The sequence below is a fragment of the Limulus polyphemus genome, unplaced genomic scaffold, assembly GCF_000517525.1.
Source record: "Limulus polyphemus unplaced genomic scaffold, Limulus_polyphemus-2.1.2 Scaffold182, whole genome shotgun sequence".
In the NCBI taxonomy this organism is placed as follows: Eukaryota; Metazoa; Arthropoda; class Merostomata; order Xiphosura; family Limulidae; genus Limulus; species Limulus polyphemus.
The window spans coordinates 713,415-724,426 of NW_013665792.1; the positions used below are offsets into that span (position 1 = coordinate 713,415).

General features: G+C 33.4%; 1 protein-coding gene across 4 annotated transcripts in view; it reads right to left on the minus strand.

Moving 5' to 3' along the window:
- The window catches only part of LOC106478127, an 88,775-nt gene extending 77,820 nt beyond the window's left edge, over positions 1–10,955 (minus strand). For all 4 annotated transcript variants that reach the window (XR_002609823.1, XM_013938640.2, XM_022381660.1 and 1 more), the window contains exon 1: positions 10,806–10,955. The gene's annotated coding sequence lies outside the window, so the exon portion shown is untranslated. The remainder of the gene's footprint in view (positions 1–10,805) is intronic.
- Between the last annotated feature and the right edge of the window lie 57 nt (positions 10,956–11,012).

The window sequence follows — 11,012 nt, forward strand, 5'->3', positions numbered from 1 at the left end:
TCTTGACTTTGCAACAAAATAACTCGCGATAATTACAGTCTTGACTTTGCAACAAAATAACTCGCGATAGTTACAGACTTAACTTTGCAACAAAATACCCGTGGTGGGCAGAGCACAGATAGCCCATTTTGTAGCTTTGTGCTTAATTACAAATAAACAAAAAAGCAACAAAATAACTCGCGATAATTACAGACTTGACTTTGCAACAAAATAACTTTCGATAGTGACAGGCTTAACTTTGTAAGAAACTTGTGACACTTATAGACTTTTTGAAATGTTGACATAACTTAAAATATTTATCAAAAAAGCTATTACTAAGTTCATTAATCCATCTCTACAATTAAATTTCTTACTTTCCAAATATCTTTCTTAGGTGGAATTTTCACGAATGTCTTTTGTTCAATTTCATCATTAAATATTTATCAAAGTCATCATCATAATGTATGAATGCTATTTCTTCTTAGATACGAGGCACATGATGGGTTCTGTGGTATTAAATTTCACGAGCTCCAGATCCAGTTCATCATGAATGAGCAGACGCTATGGCTCTCTTCCGTGAAGAAAAAAATGTAAATTATTCGTTGACTGGCACATCACTCCTACATAGCAGCAAATGAATGACCATAATAATGCTTCGTGTTCCTCATCCTTCACTCAAGGCTAGAATTATCGGCGAACATAAAATGCTGCGACTACACTTTATCAGCTTCATAATATTCGCCTGAATCAATTACGCAAATGCTAGAACTCTGCAAGTACAATTAGTGTCACCTCTAATTTCTCCTTAATATTAGGCTTGCAGATCATTTCACGGTATTTATCATAATCAAACTCCACCTATATTTAAAAGTGGTTGTAATTGTTAATTTTGCACCAGCAGCTTACTTTCTTAAAATACCAGGCATTTGTCACATGTTTCTATAAAACTGTGTAGCATTTTTTTAAATTTTATGCTTCTGACTCATTCTACCTTTTTTGAGCTAAAGAGAGAGAGAATCTTTAGAAATATTACATTTTGTATTTTTCATTGATTGATAAAACGTCCTTTTATTTTTTGAACCTTTATATTTATATACATATATTGTTGCTGATTGACATAAGTCACAAAAATGTATAAAGTTTCATTATTTTGCATTATGCATTTATTCTTTACTTATGTTTACGGTTTTATAAATAACGTTAAGTTTTAGTATGTTGATTAAGCGAGCACCGATGACCACAAGTGACTTTCGTGTTGCTTTAATAATAATTCACAACAAATCGTGAAATACATGAAGAGTTCGTTTTGAAACAACAAAAATCGAATAAGTATTCTCCATTTTTTATTTATTGATTACATGTGAGTCCAGTGGGAGTCCGTTAAGATATATTTTCAATGAGTTTGAATTTTGAATTTTGTGAATGGGAAATAACACGTGTTTTATAAGCACCGATAATACACAACCAAGAAAAGAAAAACATGTTTAAAGCAGTGAGAATTCGGTCACCATAAACCCATTTGCAGAACTAAAACTGGCAGCAATGGAGAGCATTAAGCATGCACTTATATTTTCTTAAGCTTCGTCATATTACCTAGCACACTGCGATTTTGTCTGTGTTTCTACATCACAAAAATCAGCTGTGAACGGAAGTCCTGAGACAAACGAATACGGTTGTGCTATTTCCGCAGGAACCTAGTTGAACATATGAAACGGTTCACAATGGAATGGAAAGTGCCACGACATCACAGTTGAGAACAGATCGTCAGATCAGTAAAACCATTGTGCTAATGCCATGATTAACGCTTATCTCGGAATTCTCATGCTTCCGGTTTTCTTTCTAACTGACATTTATAGGGATAACGAAGAAAGGACCTGGAATATATTTATATCGGGAAAATGGCAAGTAATTGTTACGCATGCGCAGATTTTTCTATATCTGGGTTCTGTGTAAGACCAAGACTGCAAAGTGTAAGTACTGTTTACAAGGATACCAAAGACAGTTTATCAAGGCTTTTCTTGCTAATCCATATGCCATTGTAATTATTAAAGTTTTACCATAACTAATTCATTTTCGTGTCTCAGGTTCATAAGACTCAAACACATGGTACTCTTCATGAGATCCAACCACACGGTACTCTTCAAAAATCTGTAGAAAGGGTTGATTATTGTAAACCTAAAATTGATCGTTCAAGGTAATTAATATGCTTGCAAACATATAAAGATAATCATCTTACCTCAAACTGATGAGCTACTGCCTGGCATGAGTAATACATGTAAGCATACGATATCATTAAAGAAGGTAATCCCCACTACTGTGCATGACACCTCCATATTTTTTATTTCGACATTATCAAACGGTATACTTCAACATCCTTGTTCTCACAGAATAATTACACTAAGCCATTTCTCAGAGGATTTGGATAGAAAAATATATTTCTAACCTGAGAAAAACCAAAGGCAGTTACAGTCATTCAGAAACAAGAGTTACTATTTTAAGACAAAAACTTGAAATAGAGCAAACTGAACTCAATCAAAAGTTGGCCAAATGACATTGTTTTGATTTCTTATTTAAACAAGTTGATAGAGTTCATACCATTTGTAATATACTGACTTGTCAACTGTGCACGGCAATATTTATGATACATAAGATAGTTAAGGAATATAGAGTACTTTAAAAATATGCAAATAACACAACATTGTTTTTTCCCTTCAAATGGTTTTGCGTTAAAAAAAAAGAGCTTACAAGGTAGAATTGTTCAATAAACCACTGGAGGAATAGTGACGGTTGCCTATAGGTTTTATTCACAGTTTAAACTCATGGTGGAGAACAGATGTCTTAAAAATCATATCCGAGCGAGACTTTTGTATTCTTACTCGTACTCAAGGACCAGAAATATAATATTAAGCTTCATATTCACAATTCAGTAACATGTCTACATCAGTTCAAAAGTGAAAATGCCTCTTTGGCACGTTTGTCTCGTGAACATGCGCACGCTAGGGCAGTGGCCACAGAGGTTAATCTTCTGTATACTACCTATGACCCAACGAACCCGTTAAAGGAAGAATATTATACTCCATTTGTTTTTCATTTACGTGTAAATAAAAAAAAAATATCAGCTGGTTACTACGAAACAAAGGTGAAAATGGACGCCAATTTACTTACAAAGACACAAGGGTTTCAATAAAGAAAGACTAAAATGACAACATTTCGGAAGTCTTCTTTCTTTATTATTAACTATTAATACGCAAACACTGACATATTTCAACACTGTTATGTATTGTTTTGTTTTTATTTCTTCATTTTTAATGAGTTTAAATTTTAAACAAAACTTTTATATATATTTGAAACTAATTAACACCTGAGCCAACGCCAGAACGTATTGTTTATTAACTTTGGTTTATAAGGCATCCATGGAAATATATTTTTGTTGGGGTTTAAATCCTAAATACTTTTTGAGTTGAATTTTTAGTTAAGCTTGTTCGAATTTTCCATACTGACAAAAATTTGTTTGAAGTTTTAGCAACATTTCGATAACTACTGGGAAAACGACAATTAAAGTATAGAAATCTAAAGCATAAGACGTATTTCATATTTCTATCCAGGTGTCTTAATTCAATCTTTTCTCTACAATGAAATTTCTTTGAGCAAATAAAATCACCTGGTGACTAACATTCATTCACAGAATATTAAGAAGCGATTATATTGTAGGAGGCTTAGTGAAAGCAACAATTCATTTTAAATGAAAAAAAAAGTAATTTTGCTACTCTTAAAGAAATAGAAGAAAACACACTATAGATTTGAATGTTCAAATATTCCTTTTTTTGGACAAAGCTATGTTCATTTTTAACCCTTCACCTGCGGTTGACATAATATGAATAGGCCGCCGCAAATAATCGCATGGGGTGGTGTGGTAGGCAGATTTACACAAGCCACAAACGAAGGTTTAATTATATAAACATAATCACCAGTATGTGAACGTAGTTCAATCTTGTCCTCCAGTGGCTCAACAGCTTATAACGCTAAAAATGTTACACGTGATTGCCTCCTCACAGATAGCCCATTGTGTATCTTTGCGCTTAACAACAAATAAACATACTCGGACTTTCGAAACTGTATGAGCTTGAAGTACGGGTAAGCATTTCCGTATCAGTTATCCACGGTCATGACAGCTTAACACTCTCTATAGAATTCAGAATTTCTGATTAAGAAGAAAATCGACGCTCTTTATTAAATTTCCTTTAAGGAAGCCCCCAGTTTGTTTGTTTGTTTTTTTTTAATTTCGCGCAAAGTTACAAAAGGGCTATCTGCACTAGCCGTCCCTCATTTAACAGTGTAAGACTAGAGGGAAGGCAGCTAGTTATCACCACCCACTGCCAACTCTTGGGCTACTCTTTTACAAAAGAATAGTGGGATTGTCCGTCACATTATAATGCCCCCACGGCTGAAACGGCAAGCATGTTCGGTGTGGCTAGGATTCGAACCCGCGACCCTCAGATTGCGAGTCGAGCGCCTTAACCACCTGGTCATGCCGGGCCAGCCTCCCAGGGGCACAGCAGTATGTCTGCGGACTTACAATGCTAGAAACCGGGCTTCGATACTCGAAACACTGAAAGATCCAATCAGTGCATTAAAAAATGATGAAACCAGGTTCGGTACTTGAAGCGCTATAGTTAGTTCACTCCAGGCTCACAAACTTGGAAAGCATAGGCTCTACAATTTGTACGACTCAGCTAAACCTTCAAACTGAGGATAATAATGTGAAATGGGAGTCTTCACCACTCCAAGTAATTATTATAATGCATTCAAAAAGGTGACTGTTACAGTTTTTCAAAATTTTCAAATTCAAACAAGAAGGAATCCTCAATAGCCGTGGCACTTGAAATTATTTTAGGCGTGATTAGAGTAAATTAATCTATGAGACCATTATTTCCTTTTTAATGGCTATATTTTTGTGCGCCAGCAATACCAAGCGAGGGTCACTCGTATACACCGATTCGGCTTTATTACTCATCAGAATCACTATCATCTTCCCTTCAAATTGAAATTCTTTCAGGCAGGATTGGAGTAAATTAATCTATGAGACCTTGAGCGTGGTCAAATACATCAATCGAAAAGGTTTGACCTCCTGAGTCCCAAACTGTAATTAGATCTCAATTTGGTCAAGAGATGACGGGGTTGTGAACTAAAAGTTTGTACTTGAAAAAAAGAAGAAAAAACTCTGAGCCATTCCATGAGCTGCTATGACGCGGCTAAAAATAAGTACATTGTGCTCAATATAAACAACAGACAAAAATAGTACAAAAATTATATTATACAATCTTATAACAAAGAAGATCCACAAAATTACTTGAGTGTGTATCGTAAGTATATTAATAATCAATCAATCAATAAATGAATATTTTTTCACCAAATTTTATTGAATTTAAACATATTTTAACGTTTATAATATTTTAATATATATTTTTCAATTAATAATTTTTTCTCTTTTTAGCCGCGGCATGGCGGCTCATAGAACGCCTCTAAGTGTTTTTGTTTTTTCAAGTACAAACTTTTAGCTCATAGCTCTGTCATCTCTTGACTGATTTGACATCTAATTACAGTTTTGAACTCAGGGGGTCAAACCCTTTTGATTGATGTGTTTCACAACGCTGAAGGTCTCATAGATTAATTTACTCTAATCCTGCCTAAAATAATTTCAATTTGAGGATAGGCTGGTAAAGATCCTGATGAGTAATAAAATCGAATCAGGTATACACGCGCCCCACGCTTGGTATTGCTGGGGCATAAAAATATAGCTAATAAAAACAAGAAAAAAAAAGGTCTCACACATTAATTCACTCTAATCCTGTCTAAAAGAATTTCAAGTGTCGCGGCTAATGAGGATTCCTTTTTGTTATATTCCGTATAAACTATATATAAACTTTCTGGATCATATATTTGAGTTATCCATTTCTTTAATAGTGATCTTAATATCTATATTCATTATTACTAGTCTTATTTCAGTTCTTGTTTCTTTGTTTCTTTTTAATTATGCACAAAGCTACACAAGGGCTATCTGTGCTCTGCCCACCACGGGTATCGAAACCCGGATTCTAGCGTGGTAAGTCCGCAGACATACCGCTGTGCCACTGGGGGGTTATATTTCAGTTCGAAAACTATTATATGATTTTGGTGCTTGATACAAATAACTTTTCTAAATATTTCCTTATTTACTTTAGGAAATTTTAAATTTCCATGTTCTTCAGCTCTTGTTTGAATATCTTTACTGAATCTATTTAATATTTTGTAAATATATAATATATGCAACAATAGTATATTTCAATCACGCAAATTTAATTTAATATGATCATACTATGATAATTATTATATACATTTGATACTTTTTATAACTGTATTAAATGTTTTTTAATTTGTTAGATATGTATCTCCCCAACAGGTGTTTTAAAACTGAATCGAACCAAATAAAATAATTTTCTTTCCATTCTCAAAATGAATAATTTTCTAAATAGTAAAATCTTACTAATGATGACCTAGTTTTTTTCTATAAATTTAATGTTTTCTTTTCTAATTAATCTATAATTTACTATTACTTCAAGATACTTAACACTTTCTAATTTTTATAGGATTAAATTAGTTTTAATATTATTATTTCTCCTGTAAACGTAAAAGACCTAGAAGTTCAAAATACTTAGCAAGCTCTCGTTGTGATGGTTTATAACTTTCCGCTAAATTGAGTCGGAGACGTGGGGGGAAAAGCAGCCAAAAAAAGTGGCATGTACCAATAATGAAAGAAACGGTAGAAGAAAACGACCATGGCCAAATTACAATGAAAATATTGTGAATATCTAAAATGAAGTCGTAGATGTTGAAAATGACAATATGAATTTTGGTGATATTACGTTTTGGCATTAACTGAAGATAACAAAGAAAGTGAATACGTTCTGAAATGATGCAAATATGTATATGATACTAAAGATGATTCGGAATAGATGAATTTTTTACGAGAAATTTACCAAGTGAAAGTAAATCCTTTAATTATACTGACAAAGCAAGTCGTATAATTATCTTCAGCATTTCAATAATAAAGAAAATATGTTTTATTCTCTTACTCAATGATGCAGACCAATTATTGCTTAAAATAGGAAAATAAATTTGATAGCAGAATAACGAAAGAAAACATATCCAGTAACACGTTAAAGAAAAACATCATTGAAGTACAATCAAACCTTTCGCTGTATTCTATCCAGTGAAGGATGTTATTAGCTACATTATGTGCTTCACGACAGAATGACAAAGTTTTCCATCTGTGTAAAATCGATATCAAAACCCAGTAGATTAATTGATTAGCTTGATAAAGCATCTTGTAAACACATTCCGAACGAGGCTGTTTGCAATTGCAGTGCTAGTTATCTAACATTCGTAATATCTAGGTAATATTCGTTATTATATCGATCTTTATGTAACCATATCTTCATCTATACTTAATATTTTGTTCTAAAAAAGCTGCGAAATCCTTAGCATTAGTGCAATCGTTTAGTATCATTTCCGCAGTCAAATTCAAAGATCGATTTTTGATGATCCTACCCCTAGTAAAAAATGTTACCCAATTTGCCCGTACGACATGTGTTAAAATGTCTAGGAAAACTCTTTTTTACATTAACATATTAACTAAAAACGTTATTAACGTTGTCAGTTTTCCTTTACTTGTTCTTTAGTTGGTATTAGATTTACAGGTATGTTAGTTCGTTTGTTTCGTAGTTTAAGCACAGAGCAACGCAATGGGTTATCCGTTTCTCTACATCACAAACTATCAGGACTCTCCAGTTAGTCTAATGCATCATTAACAATAGTTAGGTTAGGTTTAAAGTTAAGCACAAAACTACACAATGGGCTATCTGTACTCTGCTCACCACGAGTATCGAAACCCGGTTTCTAGCGTTGTAAGTACGCAGCCATACCGCTGTGCCACTGGGGGGGGGGGGGCTTTCGAGCATGTAACTGTTACCATGTGTCATGCCAATCTTGTTTCCTATTCATCGAACATTACATACAGTTATTTTTATCATACTTCCTTTACAAACATTTTGTTTTCGTGTTCACCCTGCTTTCTTCTTTTAATCATTATCGTATCTTTAACGCCCAGTCTGTATTCTATTTATAAACACAATCCCATTTTAGATTCCCTTATTTCCCTTTTTTTCAGTTATGCTAGTTTTGTATAATTGATCTGTGTTAAAAAGAGTTACAGGAATTTTTGCTTATAAGTTCGTTTGTAATGTTTATACAAAATTCATTAGATGAACTTACATATAATTTGGGTTATTCAGTAAACTAAATATATTTATTACCTCCGCCACCGAAGGTACACGCAGGTTATGTTTTAACCCCTGCGTGTGTTTGTTTATGTGTTTGTCATCAAGATTTCTCGAAAACGGCTTTGGATTTGGACGAAAGTTGGCATACATTTGGATTATGACCCAACTTTTCATTTTCTGATTTTCTTACTAGAATTTTCCCTTCTTTAATCCAATTAAACTTGTAGTGTAGTTTCTGTTTCTAGCAGTATTTTTAGTAATTGAAAAAGTTTATTTGCAAATACTAGACCTTCTTTAATATCAATCTTTTTTTTTTACTTTCTTCACTCCTTGTTAAAAGTAAAACCATTTCTTTTCTAAGTTGTATGTTCACAAATTGTACAATAATTAGCCAAGTTTTTTTATATTTCCTATTTTTACCCTAAGAGTAGTTTGATTATCTTCATCTTTTATATCAACAGCATTTGCAACTTCCTAAATAATTTCTCTTAATCATAGAAGTTATATTCTCTCCCTGTATTTGTGGTACTCCTTGAATTTCTATTTTCATGAATACTGTTGGAGATCAATCATTTGTTTTTGTTAAATATTGATTCCCTTTTGCATGTTCTGATTTTGTCTTTCTTTTAATTCCCTTAACTTTGATAATTATTTCTGACATCATTTTTAAACATTCGTCAATTTTATTAGAATAAAACTTAAAAGTCTACTGATGATTTAAATTAAGATCATTTATTTCAATTTTGCATTCGGATTTTTTTTGTCTAACTTCAAATACATTCTGTTAATCTGTTTTCAATATTTCCCTTTTTATTTTACCGAAGTATTCAAACATTTTACTTTATTCATATTATCAAGTTGTCCTAAATTTCTATCTGTTTAACGTTCACATTGACTTGTTTCAGCACACTCGTTTTATTACACAATAATGAAACTGCCACTGACTCTTAGAGCTGTTCTGTTGAGTTAAAAATATGCGATCCTGATTTCTACAAGTTGAACACTTATAATTCTTTTAATAATTATAATTTCTTTTCTTTACTTAACTTTTTATAATTTATTACTTTTATACAAGAATAACGATAGTATAACTTACAGTCATTAAACATTGCACACAATCGTTTGGATCACTGATTACTTCGTCACACATACTACACGCAAGCGACATCTCACTGATTATATTATATTTAATTGTATTTTTATATTATAAAATAGTGAGCATGGACTACTTCTGAGCAAGCATGCCTCTACAAAAATCAATATATCTGCCACAGTCTGAAGTGTGGTGTTGGTGAGTGAACATACTTTAGTCCATTTATTGAAGTGATCAACAGTGACCAGCATTTAATATTTCCTCTCTTGCTCCCAGAAGAAAACAATTTATGTGTGAAAACTATCCAGTGAAATAGTGAGTCTACGAATCATATATGGCAGTTTGCCTTGATGTGGCTAGTATTTCTTCTCAACAGTGCAAATATTACGGTGCTACCACCATCTCCATATTACTGAGTGAACATGGCCCGAAAAATTACATTCCCAAAATTTGTGTGTCGCTCTACTTGATGCCCTTGAATCATGCAATTTCCAGAGATAAATCTCCGAAGTCTGATTCATAATTTGTTTAAAGCAATAGAAGAAAAGTTATGTTAACCTGTAGTAACTGGATGGGTCATTTAGATGTTCCTACTAGAATTCCGTACTTGTTTGTCATGAAGTCCATTCACAATTGACTCTTTCAATCCCTGTATGTTTTCTGCAACCAGTGTGGCTCTAGCGCCTGCACTGTGCTCGTGGCTAGGACAATTCAACAAACAAGCTGATTCTAATCAACTGTCGCGAAACTCTCATTTGTGACGATTTGCTGATTACCCGGCTAATGTTACATATTATATTGTCATTTTTTGCTGCATGGTTGTCCAGCATCAAAATAATAATTTTTACGTATTTTATATATATGAGCCATCTTAATGGTGCGTGGTCCACTCTAATAGTGAACTCTCATTCAAACAAGTCAACAGTGTTTTCTCTGTGGTAGAGTAGTGGCATTTAAAAGCACTTACTGATTACTTAGCGTATGCCATATACGCAATGCACGCTATCTCAGAGATGACGAGTCAGATCTGTCATTGTTCAGGTTTATCTTATTTCGACTGAGTTAGCCAGCAGAAGCGACAGCACTATGCAGATTGGCCAATGCCGTGTAGTCAGTAGTCAGTCTAATTGGAAAGCTGAAAGGGAGCGGTCAATGAACCTTAAAGTAGTAGCATGGTCTGATAGTACTGTTTTTTACTGACGGGGCGCGAACCACATAACTTCATATCCCCAATCCAGCACACTAATTACTGGCAGCGCTCGTCCCAGATGTAAATCTAGATTTGCCACAGAGTCAATTATGTTATTTAAGAATGATATCAAGCAAAACAAAATGTTTTTGTCTGAAGGATGCTTGAAGTAGTTTAACATATAAAAAACGATTCTACTAGGGATCAACTTTTAAGGCCAACTTACACTTATATTTCTAACTTCCGTCCTGGTTCCTTCTTCTTAGAATGGTATTAATGAGATGGACGATCTTCAGAAAACAACTAACTTTGAATGATTTGTTGTAAAACACACATCAGCTTGTCGTAATTTCAGGCATTTCAATGGTATACCTATAACCACAACAGAAAAGAGTATAAGGTTAATTCAAAACGATAGAATAACTTCCTAAGT